The 20,843-nt window shown below is 43.8% G+C and overlaps 4 non-coding genes across 4 annotated transcripts; 2 read left to right on the top strand and 2 right to left on the bottom strand.

Moving 5' to 3' along the window:
• Positions 1–7,137: 7,137 nt before the first annotated feature.
• Positions 7,138–7,209, bottom strand: TRNAQ-UUG (transfer RNA glutamine (anticodon UUG)). The gene has a single exon. It is a non-coding gene; the product is annotated as a tRNA-Gln (tRNA).
• Positions 7,210–13,087: 5,878 nt separating this feature from the next.
• On the top strand, positions 13,088–13,176 carry TRNAR-UCU (transfer RNA arginine (anticodon UCU)). The gene is given in 2 exon segments: positions 13,088–13,124; positions 13,141–13,176. It is a non-coding gene; the product is annotated as a tRNA-Arg (tRNA).
• An 877-nt stretch (positions 13,177–14,053) lies between these two features.
• On the top strand, positions 14,054–14,126 carry TRNAT-UGU (transfer RNA threonine (anticodon UGU)). The gene has a single exon. It is a non-coding gene; the product is annotated as a tRNA-Thr (tRNA).
• Positions 14,127–14,434: 308 nt separating this feature from the next.
• On the bottom strand, positions 14,435–14,506 carry TRNAQ-CUG (transfer RNA glutamine (anticodon CUG)). The gene has a single exon. It is a non-coding gene; the product is annotated as a tRNA-Gln (tRNA).
• Between the last annotated feature and the right edge of the window lie 6,337 nt (positions 14,507–20,843).

The raw sequence follows: 20,843 nt of genomic DNA, 5'->3' as shown, positions 1-20,843 counted from the left end.
CTGAAAGGTAATCTCACTCTTTTTACTTGACAATTAAGTTTTTCTTTTCAATTTGTCCTAAAATATATCATTCTAACTATATCATTTATTAAAGTTTAGAAAAAATCTCTGGGTGGTTATATGGGTTTGGCCGCAGGCCAGGCCCTGCAGTCACCCTCCGCTGCGCATGGCCTTTGGATTATATTAACATATAGTAATTAAAATGGCTTTGTTAAAAAAAAACAAAGGTTGCAGGGATGTTATAGTTAGGAAATGGAATTTTAAAAACTATAACTCACGCCCTTGCCATGTACTGCTAATTACTCCAGCTATTACAGCACTCATGACAACTTTTATAACGTCAACAAAAATATCAATGAAACATTAGAAGTCAAAATATTAAAGAGAAAACTGCATGGCAGGGGTGTGAGTTGCAGTTACATTAGGCCGCAAGTAATAGTTACTTGAAATAACTCTAACTATAACTGCTACATTTCTCTGGTTTGGGGCGAGTAAATTCAGAACCTAACTATAACTTCTCTGTAACCTTTGGTCTTTAAGTGAATACATAAATGTATATATACATGCTGTCAAATAAACCTAATTATAACATCCCTGTAACCTTTGATTTTTTTCAGTAAATTTGTATTTTTTTTCAAATGTAAAGTAGTATCTAATTACTGCATGCTACAACCACTGACACGCATTGCTGAAGGCCGTGCACTGCGAGGGTTGGCCGCAGGGCCATGCACAGCAGGTTTTGGTGAGAGTGGATGGGGTCTTTTTCCATTGCTTTTTTGATCCATGGATCCCTCGCAATTGTACATGGGGGGGGGCTGCCCTGAGTGCCACGATAGATCTGCCAAAACAAGAATTTTGGCAATTGTTAGACCTGAAAGCCTTAGGGTGGTCATCCCCCAACTTTTTGCCTGCCTCCCTCCACTTTTCTGACACTGTTTTTGCTGGTTCTAGGATTCTGTGCACTTTACCACTGCTAATCAGTGCTAAAGTGTATATGCTCTCTGCCTTAAAACATGGTAACATTGGTTCATACCCAATTGGCATATTTGATCTACTTGTAAGTCCCTATTAAAGTGTACTACATGTTCCCAGGACCAGTAGATTGAATGCTACTAGTGGGCCTAGAGCACCATGTCTCAGTCCTGCCATTGCAAGGCCTGGTGTGCAGTTCGACTAGGCATTTAAAAGTACATGCCAAGCCTTAAACTCCCCTTTTTCTACATATACGTCACCCCTAAAGTAGGCCCTAGGTAACCTGTAGGGCAGGGTGCTGTGTAGGTAAAGGGAAGGGCATATACCTGTGTGTTTTTTTGTCCTGGTAGTGGAAAACTCCCATATCGTTTTCCACTACTGTGAGGCCTGCTCCTTTCATAGGCTAACATTAGGGCTACCCTCATATACTGTTTGATTGGTAGATTCTGATCAGAAAGGAGTAAACCGGTCATGTTTAGTGTGGCCAGAATGGTAATACAAAATCCTGCTTATTGGTGAGGTTGGATTTTATATTACTATTCTAGAAATGGCACTTTTAGAGAGTGAGCATTTCTCTGCACTTAAACCCCATCTGTGCCTTACAGCCTGTCTCCAGTCCACATCTGGGTTGGGCTGGTTGACAGCTCCCCTGTGCATTTCACCCAGACAACCACAAACACAGGATACTCAGTCACACCTGCACTCATTTGCATACTGAATGGGTCTTTTTGGGCTGGAAGGGTGGAGGGACTGACACTTACATTTCAAAGGCTAGTGGCCTTCCCTCACACAATGGACTGCCAAACCCCCTATTGGGACCCTGGCAGACAGGCCTGTACTGAAAGAGGACCTTGTGCACTTCAAAACCACTCTTTGAAGTCTCCCCCACTTCAAAGGCATTTTTGGGTGTATAAACTGGGTCCGTGACCCCACCAACTTAGACACTTCCTGGGACAGACACTTCCTGGGACAGACACACTGAACCAGATCCTGCAACCTGCCAAGAGGAGCTGCCTGGCTGCTCAAAGGACTCACCTGGACTGCTTTGCTGTGAAGGACTGCTGCCTTGCTGGTCTCTGCTGAGAAGTGCTCTCCAAGGGCTTGGTTGAGCGTGCCTCCTGTTTCTGAAGTCTGAGGGCCAAAAAGACTTCTCTTCAAGGAAACTCCTAGTGCAGCAAAAATTGACACACAGCCTGCCGGAAATGATGCACAGCCTGCCCAGCGGTGAAAGAATCGCCGAACCAGAAAGACGCAGCACGACTCCCCGAGTGGAGATCGACGCAGTGCCTGCATTGCGACCAGAACTTCGACGTACTGCCATACCGGATAGACGCATCGCCGAGCCGGAACGATGCAGCCCGACTTCCTGCATGAGGAATCGACGCAGCACCTACCCTATGACAGAAACTCTGACGCATCGCCATAACGGATTGACCCAACACCTGTGACTTCGTCCCTCACTCCCAGGATTTCTACGCATCGTACCTGGGGGTCAAAAGACCCCGCTTCGCAGTGCGGATCGAAGACTGTGCACCAGATATCGATGAAAAGCCCTTGCAGTATGGGAAGAATCGATGCATCATCTGTACCGTGTCAGGAAATCCGATGCACACCTTCCTTTTTTCACGCAGCTCCTCCTCTGCAGTCTTCGTGCATGTCATTTGGACGCCTAACAAGTACTTTGTGCCCACAAGACATTTGTTGATTTCTAAAGACTTAAGACTCTTCTTATGATTGCAGAAGTGATATTTCAACTTGTGCTTATCAAATCTTGATCATTTTTACCTTAATTTACTCAGATAAATATTTTATATTTTTCTAAACCTATTTTTGTGGTGTTATTGCATGACTTATTGCACAAATATTTTACAAATTGCCTTCTAAGTTAAGCCTGCCTGCTGAGTGTCAAGCTACCAGAGGGTGGGCACAGGATGATTTGGATTGTGTGTGGGTCTTACCCTGACTAGGATTGTGGTCCCTACTTGGACAAGGGTATATACCTTTGCCAACTAGAGACTCCATTTCTAACAGCAATTTTATCCCATGAGGGTCCCTCAGGGACCCCTCCATCTCTCCTACAGTGGTCAGGATACCTGCATCCTGATCCCTTTAATCAGTTTTTCATTATGCCATTTGTTTCATTGTTTTTCCCTTCACTGGCCCAATGTGAGAAAGAAAATAGTGGCCTCAACTTTCCTCTCAGGTTGCAGCCTTGCTTTTCCCCCCGAATCTGTGGATCCTTCGTGAGTGCATCAGTGAAGGGTCCGTGTCCTTAGATATCTATATTTATTTTCCTTTATTAACTCATGCTCCATTTCTCCTATGGGGAAAGGATACCTGCATTGTTTTTTCTTCCCCCGGCCCGATGCCAGAAAGAAAATGGCAGTCGCACCTTTCCTCTCAGGTTGTGGCTAGCCACTCAGGGCCTTCCTTTTCTCCCGGACTTGCAGATCCTTCGCGATTGGATCCATGAATGGTCTCCATCCCTAGATATCTATATTTCTTTTCCTTTATAACTCCAAAACTGCTGAATGGATTTACCCCAAATAACAAAGTTCTCTTTTTAGACCAAGAGCTAGCTTTTTTGGGACCCCCATTTTTTCTCGGTCCCCGCTTGACAAATTACTCCGAAACTTTCCACACAGCAGCTAAAGTGACTAGTGTACTAGTTTTTAAAATTTTGTGAAGATTTGTCAAATGGCGCGAAAGTTATAGATAAAACAAAAACGTTATTTCCTATGGAAACTAGGTCCTAAGTATAACTACCTACAGGTAATATATATATATATAATATACACTGTATACTTGTACTAAGTTTCCATTAGAAGTGTTTATTGTTTTGCTAACAACTTTGCCACAGTTGGACGAATCTCAAGAAACTTTCTAAAAAAATAAAAAATCATCCATCTCTGCTTCTTCCTGTAAAGGTTTGGGGTGATTCATCAAAAGCAGGCCGAGAAAAAGGTTTGGGGTCCAAAACAATTCAATTAAGAATTTTAAGATGTGATAAAGAAAAAAGAGCTTGAACAGGAGGATCTTCTCACTGGGTACAGAGATCTGTAAAATGTCTTTGCTGTCATTTGATGGGTGATGTATCTTTCCTTTACTCATCACTAACAATCACATAACATTTGTTTGTGTATTTGTTGAACGAAGCTTACTTATCCAAAAATGGCAAAGCATGTACCTGTCCTGTCGCTTTGTGTCTACCTAAGCTTGTTGGTCGAGGATCACAGACCTATCATCTTTACTTACTAGGGAGTGGGAGTCACCTTTTAACTTGCCCTTCATTTCTCCAAGCCATCTTGGCTCAGACCCCCGCTACAGTGGCACCCTTTATCCTCCTAAAGAACCATACCCATCGCCATTAACCGGTACTACTCTCTGCCAGCCAGAGCGTCAGCCGGCTACTGTCACACAACACAGGATGCATCCAAATGTTCCAGGTATGTTCTTCAGTGCAGATCGCACATTCCTTGGCATGCTCATGGTATAACTGGTGCAACATTCCGCAGCTCTGCTAGTGGTCATACCCCTTCCCCTGAGCAGCTAGATGCCAATTTCACAGCCTGAGTTCACCCACTTATCGAAGCAATCTTTATTGCATAGCACTATAGCCCTAAACAATCATGTCTCTTCAGTCTTGGATGATCCACAGATCCTCAAGACATGCCTACGGCTGGCTGTCAGCTCTTGATTGTGATCCACACTTCACTCCCATTGGCTGGATCACTCTTTAACTGGAGTTCAAGAGAATGACTTTGACAGGTCAAATTCCTCTAAAACAACATGAAGAGACTGATCTCAATGTAATCACTCATTCCTCGTTTAAAGTGAAGGCCAGGCACAAACTTCATTGTCCAACTATGACGCCACCGATATACTGAAGCATCAATTCCTCAAAAGATTTCAGATCAGATTATAATTTTGGTGTTCCTGTTTCAGAACCAAAGTCTTAAACCACAGATCTCTCAGTAGAGACCACATGCTTCACTTCCAGTGGCTGACTGTGTAATATAAAAGATGGAGAGAAACATCACACCAAGTACCAGGCTCCACCCTCTTGAACATACTTCCACTGAGGTTAGAAAAACACTCCCCGAAGAGCAGAAAAGACCCCAAACCTGCATCTGTGTGCCACATCCTGTCTGGATACTCCAGTCTCTGCGCAGGCTTAAATCCAACTTCATACTCGGCATAACATCAGTTGCATTTTAAATACCTTGCTGGTTTCATGCCACAGGCTTACACCTATCTTCTGGACTTCAAACTTTAAGGAATATCCATGTTTTTAACAGACTCTGATTTTCAAACATATTGTAAGCCAATTGATTCCATATTTCATTGCAAAAATATACTTTATCTCTCCCCTTTCGCACTCATGGACCATACCCAGATGCTGAGAGATGACAGCCTCACCTAACATAGACTCTAAATTAATTTGTGTTTGTGCAGCTGTTCAGCAGGTTGTTAAGGACCCTGTCCAACAGCTGCTTTAAACTATTTACACACAAGGTGAAAAACAGCAGTCCCATAAATTACACCTCATTGCTGTCTGCGGATGCCACTTGTGAGAGTAACTTCAGTCATTCCTGATTTTTTTCAGCTAAGACATTAGGGCCCTGATTAATACTTTTTGTGCGCCCCAATAGCATCATTTTTTTTAAGCAAAAGCAGCGCAGACTTACAAAATACATTTGTATTCTGTGTGTTTGGGCCGCTTTTGCGTCAAAAAAAGTATAAATCAGGGCCTAGGTGCTCTGAGATTTGAATTTTCAACTTACCCGTGGGAAGATTGGCCCAACAGATGCTAAACGCCTAGTATCTAAAATGCTCCAGATTCCTATAGCCAGCGCGCTTCAGTCTGAGTCATTGCGAATGAGACTCACACGTGTTGGTCAGGCAGAGCACTCACTCACAACATGCAAAATGCCAGACCTGGTTTGAAGGGCTGGAGCTTTAATTATAAATCCAACCCCTTTCAAAGATCTGCTTTGTGCAGAGAAAGTCCTGGAAGCTGTAAATCAGGGGTCTCCAACATTTTCTTCAATAAGAGCTACTTATGCTCAATAAAAATCACCCAGAGCCACTAGTATTGTTAGTGTTGCAATAACTAACACATCAGACAAGATTACATTGGTGGCCCCCCTATGCAATATCACTGGTAGTGCTCACTCTAGTGCAGCTTTGCCAGCAATGATCGCTTCAGTGCATCACATCAGGGAGGGTTGCCAGAAGCAACATAAAAAGGCATTGTCTATGTGGAATGGCAGTATAGCTGCAACCCCTAGCACAAAGGTAATAACATCAGTAATATGTTTCCCCCACTGCCAAATGATTTATCAACTAAATATCAGCTTCATAAATATATTTTAGAAAACAGGCGATTTATCTCCAAACAAGCTCGTAAGGGCTAATAAATGCACACATTTTCATCTCAGATAACATTTCAATTTTGGCATATATATATATATTAATTTGGCCAAGCAAATTTAGTAAACTTGACTGCACACAGGAGAGCTATTGTCAGGTAGTTGTAGAAGCCTGCTGTAAATATTTCAGAAGGTAATACCATCACAGTGGAAGCCGCCTTGCAGACCTCCGAGAGGAGCTGCTTCCAGTATATGGACTGCTACTCGCTACTTTAGGAATTCATGGCAATACTTTAGTGACGTTTTGCTGTTTTCTTTTATTCACTTGACCTTCATTTTTATTTTTCGTATTTTTGTTGATTTCATGCCACGTTTCGTGTTATCTTTCATTTTAAAATTTGAGCGCGATTTACGCCACAGACTTGCCACAGGTTTGCCCGCATGATGGGTGCCGTACAGGATCGAGGGCTGGCTGCTGGATATGTTATTCATACAGCAAGACATGGATGGCCAAATCCAAAAACTAAGTGGGAGCTAAAACGGAAAAAAACACTTAAACAATGAGAAATCAGCATGAGGCTGTCAAATGAAAAAGCAAAGCTGGCAATATATATAAAAGCAAGCACATGTGAAGGGATGCGAGGCGATTGTCCTTGGAATAACAAAAGTTTATTTACCCTTCTTAAGTAATATATTTAGTTATCGAAAGCTTACCGCGATATTTTCAGGTAAAAGCGAAAAGTTGCATCTTGAACCTATAAAAAAGAAATTAATGTAACCATTCCCAAAAATGAGGTTCCACCGAGATTTGAACTCGGATCGCTGGATTCAAAGTCCAGAGTGCTAACCATTACACCATGGAACCAGCTGATCCGTATTTGGAAAGGATGACTCAAGTGGTGTCGTTTTCTAAGATAAATGCATTAATCTAGTGCTGCTTGCACTGGGATGATGGAAACAAAATTATTCTCAGGTCATTCGATTTTCAGTCCAAAATGGCACAGGGGCAAGTAGGTGCAATGTGGCTGCTGGTTATGTGCTGAAAAGGTTTTAACAGCCTGTCGATAATAAATCATTGGGGTGACAAAAGAAACACGTGGCACTTGCCTCATTGTTGTACTTGAGTGGTTTTGAAACGTGGACATTTTATCGCAGATAATGCGTATCCTCCACTGTGGCCGCAGGGTGGCGCCCCTTTCAACTGTTTTTCAGAACACTGACAATCCATGATAGAGGGCTTGGCATTTTTCGATAATAATTACATTAATTATAAAGCGCTTAAAGGCGTTGTATATTGCACAAGTAAAATCACGCTTGGCGTTCGTACCATTTCATACGTTTTTAAATATAACACCCTGTGCGGTGTAATTCCTTCTTTGCACCCCCCCCCCCTTTCACCCATCACTTACCGAGTGGCCCTGTGCCAGACAATTGTTGCATCACGGGACTTGTAGTTTTGCTTTCAACATTGTCTTAAAAAAATAATACACATCATGTAGAGTGCAGTTAGCGGAGGAAAAAAACTGGATAGACTGCAGGCGTCACATACAAGGGTTCCTTATCAACTTATATAGTGTTTTGTTTTTTTAAATCCATTGAAAAACATAACAAGTTTACATTTTATTAGCTTTGAAAGTATTGCTTGGTTGCCTGGCCTTCCCGAACTACCCACCACTGCCACTGAGAGGTCGCACTCTGTTTCACTTTATTTCAGACAGGAGATGGTGCATTGTGGGAACTGTAGTTTTGCAGCGCACAGTATCTATTGGAGCAGCATGCATTTAGCTAAATACCAGACCAAGACGGGCTGAAGGTGTCCGGTAAGAGGATTATTCTCCACCTGTGTTTTTCTCTCACTAGTCTACCCTCTGCTTAGCCATTCTGCTCTCTAAGAGACCGATGGACGGACGTTAAACTAGTGATCGGAAATGAAAACAACTAGTCCTGATTTCTTCTGTTCCAGACCTACATCCATCAGAGTTTCTGTTGCTGTAAACCCCTCAGATCTCTCGCTTGTAAGAATTAGTGGGCTTTGGCAAGCATGTGGGCAACGCCCTTTCCAATTCTCTTTATATGACGCTTCCATTCACTTTGTATGTGTGTACCTCCTTTAGCTGAATAAATGAATAAATATGTATAACACTCTGTGATGCTCTAGGAGTGAAGAGTGTTATTCCAAGAACTTAATTTTAATAAATACACCCTCCTTTCTGGGAGGTCCCTCTACTAGCGCTTTTTAGGATGAAGACTGGCTGACAGCGCAGCAAAAAAAAAAATTGGGGGACATTCTTACCATTAGCGTTGTAAGTTGTAACTCACAATTGCTTGGATTCTATTTGCTGCCTTTATTTGTTTTAGGCTGTCCAAAATTGCCTTTGTCCCTCCCAGGGAGCTTAATCTGTTTACTGTATTTTTCCACAAGTGCTTCCTTTATGTAAGCTGGCCTTTAGATTTTGTTCTTTTCTTGTCACATTGGGTGTGTGTTGAAAGACAGAGGTCAAATGTTGGGCTCTGTTTTCCAAGGGAGCTTGGTGTTTACTTTTTCTTTCTTTCTTTCTTTCTTTTCACCTACTTCAAAGTGAGAGGATTTAGAAGACAATCTGTGGTGTAAAAGGAAAGGCTTTTCTCTATCACACAGCAAAATCTGTAAATGAACTGTACAATTATTTTTCCACACATTGTTTGTGTACTATGTAGTTTTATCAGTAAAACTGTATGTTTGTGCAAATGTAACGGTCATTTGAATTGAAAATATGTTGTCTGTAATGGCAGCGTATTACCACACCATGCATACGCCTCTCCACGCTACAATACTCTACTCCACTCTACGTCTCTCAACACCCCTCAGCTCTATGACACTCTGTGCCACAACACTCTATGTCACTCCACATTACTCTACAACACTCCACTCTCTCTCTATCACACTCTACTCCACGCCGCTCTACTCCTCTCTATGCCGCGTTACTCCACTCTATGCCACTCTTATCTACTCTATTACACACCACTCTACGATCCTTTACTCCACTCCATGGCACTCCACTCTGTCCCATTCCACTCTACTCTACTCCACTCCATTACACTGACTCTCTACTTCATTCTAAGCTACTCATCTCCACTCTGTGCCACTCTACAACAATCTATGCCACTCCATTCTACGACACTCTATGCCACTTCACTGTAGGCCACTCCACTCCTCTCTGTATGCCACCCCACTCTAACTCTCCACTCTGCGACATGCCACTCTATAACACTGTATGCCACTCTAGGACACACTATGCCACTCCACTCTGACACTGCACTCTACGACACTCTATGCCACGCTACTCTGACAGTCCACTCTACAACACTGTATGTCACTCTGGGACATGCTGTGCCACTCCATGGCACTTCACACCACTATCTGACACTCCACGCTACACCACTCCACTCTATTACACTTTACTCCAACCTAAGCTACGCCAATCCACTGTCTGTTCCACTCCGCTATACTCTACAACACTTTACTCTACAACACTGTACTCCACTCCAGGCTACGCCACTCCACTCAGACACCCTACTCCACTCTACTCCTCTCTACAACAGTCCACTTTGACACTCCAGACCACTCTACCACTTTATGCCTTTTAGCTTTAGGCCTCTCTGCTCTACTCAACGTCATCCCCCTCTGACTCTACTCCACTCTACACCACTCAACTTTATTACACTCCATGCTGACATTCCTTTCTATGACACTACTGTATGCCACTTTACTCTACAACACTCTGACTCTCCACTCTATGCCACTTTACTCCACTCTGTGTCACTCAACTCTACGACACTTTCCCCTACTCCACACTATGCCACTCAACAAATCTTTACTCCACTCTAAGCCCTTATGCCCTTACACTCTATGCCCCTCTGCTCTGTCACTACACACCAATTTGCGCCACTTTAAGCCCCTCCACTCTGCGCCCTCCACAACACACTATTCCACTCTATGTTCTCCACTCTGACAATTTACTCCACTCCATTCTACAAATTTCCACTCTAGGACTATCCACTCTATGGCCCTCCACTCTACGACCTCCCACACCACTCTGCAACACTCCATGCCACTCTGCCACTCCACTCTGTGCCACTCTACTTTACTTCACAACACTCTGAGACACTCCACACCACTTTAGGACACTCCACAGCACAACACAACACTCCACTCTACACTACTCTACTCCACTCTACGACACTTCTCTATTCTACTTCACACCACTATGCAACATTCCACTGTACAACACTCTACTCTATACCGTTCCTTCCTATCCTACTCCACCATAAGACACTCCACAACACTCTACACCACTCTATGCCACGACAGTCTACTTTACTCCACTCTGATACTCTGCCATTCCACTTTACAACACTTTACTCCACTCCACCATGCTCCACACTACTCTACTTCAATCCACTCTACTCCAGTCTACATCACCCTACTCTATGCCACTCCCTGATATCCTACTCCATTCCATGACATTCTCAGACCCTCCACTATGACACTCCACTCTAGAAAACTTTACAACACTACTCCGCTCTATGCCACTCCACTTTGACACTACTCCATTCTGTGTCCCTCCAGTCTACGCCGCTCCACTCTATGCTCCTCCACTTTACAACATTCCACACTACACAACTCCTTCTTTGCCACTCCACTACTTCACTCTACTCCACAGTTTCACTCTGTCATCCCACTCTATGGCACTCTGCCACCCTGCCCCAGGGCGCTCCAGGATACTCTAAACACAATACCACTCCAGGCTACACTACTCTGCTGTACTGACACTCCACTCTATTCCCCTCCACTATTTGCCCTCCCAATCTACACTACTCCAATCTACACCACTTGACAACACTCCACGACACTCCTCTCAACTATACGCCACTCTACAATACTTCACTCTTTGCCACACCACTCTATGATACTCCACTCCATGCCATTCTCCTCTATGCCACTAACGTTTAGCCATGCTGAACAGCACCCAAGTTGGTGAATAACTTGTCTAAAATACATTGCAAAGCCAAAAGTTCTTGCAGAGGGAAGACCTATTAGCTTTGCCAGTGTGTGTTAATTTCTACACTGTTGCATCCAACTCTGAGCAGGTCCATTGTCACCTTTCTTTTTAAAGTCTACATTTCGAAATCACCCCTTCCCTTTAGGGAAGTCCCTTTTCCTATCTGTTTTAACGTCTAAATCCTTATGTTTGGGCATGTCCCTCAGTTGTCTCCTGTAATCACTATATGTTGCAAGTCTGGGCATGTCCATTACATATCTCATGTAACGTGTACTTATTCGAAGTCTGGGCCTGTCTCTTACTCATCTCTTCCTTTTAACATAGTGTCTGTCTGGGCATGTCCCTTACTTTTCTCATGTAATGTGTACTTATTCCAAGCTTGGTCATGTCCCTTGTTCACCTCTTTTAATTTCTACATACTCCTTATCTGGGCATCACCCTCACCCATCTTTCTTTTCCTCAACCACGCCCTCTTGTCTGGGCATGTCCTTTAGTCATTGATCTATTTTGCTCTCGACATACTCCCTGTCTGGGCATGCCCCTTATTTATATCATGTAATGTGTAATTATCGCAAGTCTGGGCATGTGCCTTGCTCACCTATTTTCATTTCTACATGTGGACATGTCCCTTCCCCACCCCCACTGCCGCCTGGTCATGCCTGCATCACTGTTCTTATTTCTATATAAACTTCACCTCGACTGGCATGCTCCAACCCTTCTCTCATTTCTACATCCCACCTGAAACGATCCTTACCTCGTCCCCTTTGTTCCTATACCCCTGGAATGCCCCTTCTCTGTCTCATATGCACCTCTTAACCCTCCCAGCTTGCCATGTACAAAGGGCACAGCCTCCCTCCACCACATCCCACTCGGCCATAGGTGCCCAGTTTCCAGGTCCATGCGTGATGTGCTGCTCCAGTCTGGCTTTTTTCCTTTGAATTCTGGGACTTGTAGTCTTGTTTATCCCATTATTATTACAGCACTGATGTATTGTCCTAGTAATTCTGGGATTTGAAGTCCTGGAATTACAGTGAAAATGCTGGACTAGAACCGTACATCAGCCATTGACCCGGGATACTTGGCAGGGCTGGCACTCGTCCCCTTGTCCTTTACCCCCTCTTGCGTCTTTTCCAATGCCCCCTTCGTCCCCACGCCACGGGCCTCAGCTGCTGCCTGTATTTCTAAATACACGTTCTTTACTGCCTGCCCTTTCACCTTTATCTACCCCACCCCAGTGCCCCCGGCCCTCTCCTCTGCCCTCCCCGGGGGCGTGCTCTTTGTCTACTCTCATTTACTCTCGCTCTTACCCCTCCCCTCATATCTTACACCCACATCACCACCGTCCTCAGGGCCACCCATCGCCTCCTCTCCCTGCTGTGAGAGCCCTCCACCTTGGCACGTCTGTGACCCTCCCGCCGCGCCCACACCCCCTTCTCTTTGTGTGCCTCCCTCCCTCCTCCCCATCACCCCCGCCTGGGCCTGCCCTCCCGCCCCCTGCTGGCGCCTGTGCGCTGCTGCACCCTCCACCCCGGAGGGCCAGGTCCGAGCGGCGCGAGGGCGAAGGGTGCCTGGGTCTCGGGCTCACCTATCCCTCCGTCAGCTACTGCCGGGAGTCCCGGGCGCGGAGCGTGCACCCCTCAGTCTGTGCTCACGCCCCCACCTCACGCATTTGGGACTGAACCGGCCGCCTGCAACATGTGCGGCTCTGTGGCGCAATGGATAGCGCATTGGACTTCTAGTCTGGCTGAGAAGGCATTCAAAGGTTGTGGGTTCGAGTCCCACCAGAGTCGACTTTTTACAATTTTTAAAAAATGTTCAACTCTTACATTTTTTTATTTAAAAAAAAAACACAGCCTACCCCAGTTTCAATGGCGCGTGTTGTGTTTTTTTGTGTGTGTATTTTTAAATTCCTCGTTAGCTTACGAGGTCATATCAGCACTGCTTACCTTCGGGGCAACTTATAAATGCTCTTGGAAAAGAATAATTATGGAGATACTCCCGAAAACGGGGCAGTAGATAAATAACTAACAAAATAGCGTTTGCGTGATTTTACTTTTACATTTTATGCTTACTACATGCACGTTTTGCCGGTAAATACATCGAAAAACACTGGAGTTATTCATAACAATTTGCCAAGGTTAACATAGAAAGAAAAAAACAGATGACACTGCCTACAGTGCCGAGAGCACGAGCACTCAACTAACTTACATCAGCCCCCGTCTCGTCGGGGGCAGTAGGCGCTATACAATGGCGTGAAAACAAGAATCAATCCGTTATTATGTGCGGCTCTGGCACGCTGACTCCTGTTTCATGGATGGGGAGAAATTAATTCACATTTTACATCCTCCCTTTACCTAATTTGCTAAGTTACAGAGGGGATAAGCGCCGCAGCTGTACTGTTTCTGAGCGCCATTATGCTGTCTGTCCGTGACGCTCCTGTGCACTGGTAATGGTGGTTATGAGATGCTGCTGTGCTGTTTACAAGCGTCTCTGCTGCACCAGCTTTAGTTTGTAATTCTATTTTGCTGTTCTGTTGAGTTTCTTCGACACCAAGACATTTGCTTTTTCAACTCTTCGTACTCTGATACAAGGGGAAACCTACGTATTGCAGGCCGGAGGGAGCATTAGCATTTATATTTTCCCTTTTTGAACGTGAGAGTTGTAGATGGCTCCATAGCTCAGGGGTTAGAGCACTGGTCTTGTAAACCAGGGGTCGCGAGTTCAAATCTCGCTGGGGCCTTCTTTCACTTTTGAAAGACTTAGGTGCATTTTTATAATTTTAAACAAATTATGTTAGTTATGAAAATAAAGTCGTTTTAATGCTATCCGTTATCCACTTCCGTCTTTCGTTTTTTTGTATTAGTCGTTCTATTTTGTATGGTTTGAAATTACACTAAGCAATCAATGCGAAAATGAAAAATGTAAACCTCCCCCCCACACACACAAAAAAATAACATATATATTGTTTCTGCCTTACATCCACAGACTTCAGTGCCACTTAAAACATTAAGAATTACTAGTACAAAACAGGTGCTAGTGCAAAATGTCAGGTCCCACCGAGATTTGAACTCGGATCGCTGGATTCAGAGTCCAGAGTGCTAACCATTACACCATGGAACCTCCATAGCTCTAGTTACACAAGTACCTCTCATATGCAATGTGGCCCGGAAATGTATATTCTCTCTGTTTCTCAGTTGATTCTAAACAAGCTTTCCGCTCTGCCTTTCCTTGGATCTGTTAACACTGGCATCAAATACAATCCCGTGCCAGTTCTGTGGTTTCTTTTCTGTATTAACACATTTCTAAGATCATTATTTATATTAAAACAAATTCTTGCATCGAAGGCATCCATCTTTATTACTGACCATGTAAAAGCACATAAAACCCACAAAGACGTCCACAAAAAATATCTTATTGGGCGTCTTTGCGATGCCGCCTTCCTGGAAGGCGTCTACCTGCTAGAAATGCAGCCCTGAAACAAAGAGGCGGTGGGCAGCGAATATGGCTTAACAACTGCAGGACTGTGTTACAGGCAAGTAAATAGAGCAGTGCTAATATGTATGAAAAACTGCCCATACTGAAACAGAAGCATTCAAAGGCCATTTCCCGAGGCACTGCTGATTTGCTAGGCTGTGGTTCCCGATGCGACTGCGGATGACGAGCGCTGTAAGAAAGAAAACATTGGTGATAAGAGTCCGCGGGATTTTAAATGGTTAAATAGTCCCTTATTTATCAAAATGGCTGCTACCCCACAGCCCTCGGTGTGCGAAATCGCCACTACCAAAGCTAATCTGACAACTGATGTGCCCCACTCGCACATGCCCAACTTTAGAACAGGAATGTGGGACATTTTGAAAAAAAAATCGAGGCTCCATATTTTCCCCATTGATTTGGAACGGAGACAGTTTTAGTTGAGAGACAGCTATAAATAAGTTCATTTTGGCTTAAAAAATCGTGAGCCTCCCTCCTAAATCCAGTCTGTTGGCATGTATGCACTTGGTTTAAAATGGCATTACAGCCACACACAACAAACATAGACAAGGTATATAGGCCTTCATTATGACTTCGGCGGTCAAAACAGTTGACTGCTGAAGTCACGCTGGCCAGGAGACTGCCAGTGATGGCGGTCTTGAGACTGCCACATTATGACTCCTGACCCTAAATTGGGCGGAGAGCCACCAGCAGCCATACTGGCGGTCGGCGGTGTAGTGGAGGTTGCTCCGCTGGCACCACCACGTCATCACAACACCGCTTGCCGTATTACAACTTTGTAATCGGCGTGGTGACAGGGAGGAGCAGGCCCCATGGACACGTTCCCTCCCAGACGACCACTGCAAGCAGATAAGGTGATCGTCCGACAAGGGGGAGAGGATGGGTGGGTGTTGAAGGTTGTGAATGGAGGTGAGGGTGTTTGTGTGCCTGCATGTATCTGTGTGAATGCGTGTCAGTGGGTGGTGGGGGTGTCGTGGATGCATGTATGTATGTGTGTGAGTGTGTTTTGGTGTGTGCATGCGTGGATGGGGATGGGGGATGTACAAGGTCCGGTGGGGCAGGGGAGGGTGTTGTCTATGGGGTTCGGGGGTTGAGATGAGGAGGGCTGTGGCTGTTTCAGGGGGTGGGGTGGGGGTGCTGGTCGCATACAAATGTTAATTCCTGTCGCCAGTGTTCTTTCCGCTAAGGATTTCCTGGCGGGGTTGCCGCCAGGAAATCTCTTGTGGAAAGGAGACTCATAATTCCGTCGGCGGTATAAGGTGGACCACCCGGCCGAAGGTGGTACACCTTTGGCCCGGTGGTCCCACCGCCCTGGCAATACAGGCGGTGAACTGGCTGCTTTGCAGCCTATTCACCCCATGGTCCTAATTTACCAGTCCTGCTCCACCATGCTGTTGGCAGTGTTACCGCCGACGTGGCGGAGCAGGACCGCCAACCTCATAATGACCACTTTATTATCTAGGGTGACCACTTGGCATGGACTGCAAAAAATTCAGGACATAGGATCAACATTCAGCTCAAAAGGAGGAGCAGCCATACTCCACTGGTTTATCAATGCATTTATTTACTATGTTTTATATTGCATTAATAATTGACTGTACTGTGTGTGAGCGTATCAAACCTTCTTTGTCCTTTTTATATCTTAATTATAAGGGGACGCATTAGATGGCCGATGGACCTTTGGACTCAGTTAAGAGTCGTCTATCATGGTCACAATGGCTACACATAACCCTCCTACCCATAGCACAATCAAGTAGAATGAAACATGTGTCAATTTTGAGTCAGAAACCTTCACACACCATGGCCCATGTGACCATGATTAACCACACCTTTCAGTAAAAGTTGAAATGTATATTTCCCTATATTAACAATGCTAAAGTAACATAAAGCAATCTCAAAACCAATTGATACACAGAAATGAACAACACGGGTTGACCAAAACGGCGGACAAACCTCAACTTAATCAATGCGTTTAACACTAAACATTCAAGAGTAATCAAACATATTAATATCAACAATAAGTGAATTAAAGAAATAGCATACATTTAAACTTTCACAGATGAACAGAATCAAACCTTTGTTAATAACATTTATTGGACATGGACACTCTAACCCTCTAATTCGAAAGGCATGATTGTCTTTCATGCAAAAAGAAATTACAGACAAAAAGTTAATTTGGAAAAACATCTAGCTATGGCTCTAGAAAAATACAGTGGCTGGTATCTAGAAAAGAAAAGGACAAAAATCTATACCAAGCACATTTCATTTGATGTATACTTCTCCTGTATGGATTCAGCAAGCAGAGGCTTCTGCGGAAGCTAGACGTCCGTCTGGTCAGCACTCGTAGTGGGGACAGTGAATAGGGACTGGCTCAGCCACAGTGGGCATTAAATCAGCTGAACCAACATAAGGGCATCAAACTAAGGAAACAGCATTTAAGTCTCTCTCTTTCTGACAAAACTCTCTAATGCACACTCACGATAACAAAAGAACTACAGAACACTAACTGCAACTGCAACTAACTAAACAGCGTCTGCGACTTACTGTTCCTCCTAAGGGAAGTCGGGGATAAACAAAAACTACACAGTAATTTCTCACGTCGTCATTGGCCAGAATATCGAATGTTAACACTAGAACCAATAATAATGAATTCTCAAATCAGTGATATAGTTAGACAGTCGTCCACACGTCAATGATTGGCTCCTCTTCTGTTCCTGTCACCAGTTTTCTTCTAGTAACTTTGGTTGCGATTCATGTCTCTCTTCCGTATGGTCATTATTAACTCCTGGAAACCTTAGCTCCTCACACACCAAAAATACAATGTATCAGCATTTAGCACAGGCCATTACAGCAAGCAGTTCTCATGAGAAACTTAGGACATCAGCTAGTTTAACATTGCAACATTACAATCTATTTGATCGACTCTGTGTGAACAGGGAACAATGAACAGCGAAGTTTCTCTTCTTGCATCCGAAAAAACATTTACGAACATTTATTAATGTCATGTAACTTAGCATGAGTCTGTCGACTATGCCCACAATTTTTTTTAATTACTCTACATTTCGTAAATTAAGCAAATAAATTTCGTTAATATGTCAGTATGATCCACCTATACATTTTAATCATATTCTACTAATTTATTTCAAATATTTAATGTTATTTTCCTTATTAATGTCGCATACATGATGGTGGCCATGCTGGTGGGCACATTTTCCAAACCCTCGGTTATTTTATGTTATCATAATTCATGTACATTTTAAGTTAATAATCAATACAAATTCATTATTGGTTAAATCAGCTCTCTCATATGTAAGATTGCCTCTAAGTGTGCTACATTCAGACTGCGCATAATGTCCTTGTTCAATAGTAAATTGATGCCCTTGAGCTTGGTGTCCAGGCATCACTTCTACCCAAATATACTAAATTTTACTTAGAGACAAAGCAACAGCAACAATGTGATTATGTTTCTAAACATTTCTATACCCATGTCAAATAGTTTGGGAAACATTAAGGTAAGTCACTTTTTCACCTTCTGTTGATTTAGAGAAGTTGATCAAACACATCTGACTCATCTGACCTTCCACTAGACGTCAAACCTAAAAAAAATAATGAGTCAAAGTAGATGGTGTGGGTGATACTCTCACCCCAAATGTTAGTATATGAGGTTCCCACAATTCATCTGTAGTCTCACAGCACCAAGAAGGCCTGACTGCTGCATTAGTGTGTGTGTCAGGGTCTCAAGGCCTGACTGTGCCTTGGAGTATGCGTCAGGGACTCTAAATTTATCTCAGAACTGGGAACCTGACCACCAGGCACAGAATTAAAGTGTAGGATGTAGTCGAGATCAGATGGGACATCGCAGCAAGCGATTCAAATGGTCATTGCTAAGAACCAGACAAATAAGAAAGAGAAGAACAAGGCAGGGCAATCCCTAAAGTCAGATAAGCCCTCCATATACCTGGAGAGTAGTCTCAGCAGAGAATCCACAAACAGAGAGATAGTGGCAAGTGGTTGAATAAACAGCACCCCCTTGGTAAACTCTGCCAGTGCGATGGTCCATTGGAAGTGCTTGTGGAAAGCAGGGATCCTGGGCAATTGCCCCTCTCTCCCTGTATTTAAATGGCTCGCCAGTTGAGCCAAGCCTGAACCAGCAGTCTGGCTCATCACTAAGTGCCAAAGAACATACAGAACCTTCAAAATATTTTGAAAGCAAATTACACAACACACACAATATAAGAATATAATGAAGACTTTAACATGTAGAAAGTGTTTCTTTAACACATGGAAGTGTTTCAATTTATTAAATCAGATTTTACATCACAGTGACATTTATTTGAAATGGAAGTTTCTAATCATGAACTTTATAACATTTATTAACCTTGGAGCAGCACAAGTTAGACTCCATCCTTTGCAAATCACCATTGTGCAATCATGCATTTATGTTCCACCATGTGCCTTAATCATATTAACGTGTGAATCATTTATACATATTAATGAAATGTAATCACCATAGAACTTAAACGATTTAAATTGGTGCACTAATGTTCAATTGAAATATATATATTTACATGTGTTCATTATTCAAGTTTTACATTCACACTTCAAGATATAGTTCCATACCAAAACATGTATTCTTTTATTCACATTTAGCATTTATTCTTAAACTACACATGTGCATGTATAACCATGTATTCTCCAGTATTGGATCTTTCATAGATTCACATGCTTGAATCATTCCCCGTCGTCGAAGTGGGAATCCCACGGTAACTTAACAAAGCAGTATATGTATCACCATCATAGGCTATAATGGCAATGAAAAGGTCAGTTTAATAGCCTATCCATCTCCTTTTTAGAAAAGGACCAAACGTGAACTATAACCATGCAGGCAACAGCACCCTATAGAACACTCCCAACAGAGGCCGAGTGTAGGAGGCTGGCCTGGTTTGTAGTGGTACCAAGAGGTACTTACACTCTGCACCAGGTCCAGTTATCCCTTATTAGTGTAGAAGAGGTGTCTAGCAGCTTAGGCTGATAGAAATTGGTAGCTTAGCAGAGCAGCTTAGGCTGAACTAGGAGACATGCAAAGCTCCCACTATACCACTGGTGTCATATGCACAATATCATAAGAAAACACAATACACAGATATACTAAAAATAAAGGTACTTTATTTTTATGACAATATGCCAAAAGTATCTCAGTGAGTACCCTCAGTATGAGGATAGCAAATATACACAAGATATATGTACACAATACCAAAATATGCAGTAATAGCAATAGAAAACAGTGCAAACAATGTATAGTCACAATAGAATGCAATGGGAGCACATAGGGATAGGGGCAACACAAACCATATACTCTAGAAGTGGAATGCGAACCACGAATGGACCCCAAACCTATGTGAGCTCGTAGAGGGTCGCTGGGACTGTAAGAAAACAGTGAGGGTTAGAAAAATAGCCCACCCCAAGACCCTGAAAAGTGGGTGCAAAGTGCACCTAAGTTCCCCAGAGAGCACAGAAGTCGTGATAGGGGAATTCTGCAAGAAAGACCAACACCAGCAATGCAACAACGATGGATTTCCAGACGAGAGCACCTGTGGAACAAGGGGACCAAGTCCAAAAGTCACGATCAAGTCGGGAGTGGGCAGATGCCCAGGAAATGCCAGCTGTGGGCGCAAAGAAGCTGCCACCGGATGGTAGAAGCTGTGGATTCTGCAAGAACGAAGAGGGCTAGAAACTTCCCCTTTGGAGGATGGATGTCTGACGTCGTGAAGAAGCTTACAGAGGTGTTTTCGTGCAGAGAGACCGCAAACAAGCCTTGCTAGCTGCAAGGGTCGTGGTTAGGGTTTTAGGGTGCTGCTGTGGCACAGGAGGGACCAGGATGTCGCCAATTGCGTGAGGAGACAGAGGGGGCGCCCAGCAAGACAAGGAGCCCACTCAGGAGCAGGCAGCACCCGCAGAAGTGCCG

The sequence above is a fragment of the Pleurodeles waltl genome, chromosome 4_2 (assembly GCF_031143425.1).
Source record: "Pleurodeles waltl isolate 20211129_DDA chromosome 4_2, aPleWal1.hap1.20221129, whole genome shotgun sequence".
Classification (NCBI taxonomy): domain Eukaryota; kingdom Metazoa; phylum Chordata; class Amphibia; order Caudata; family Salamandridae; genus Pleurodeles; species Pleurodeles waltl.
Note: the sequence above shows the minus strand (reverse complement) of the source record. Positions and strands in the feature narration are given on the sequence as shown.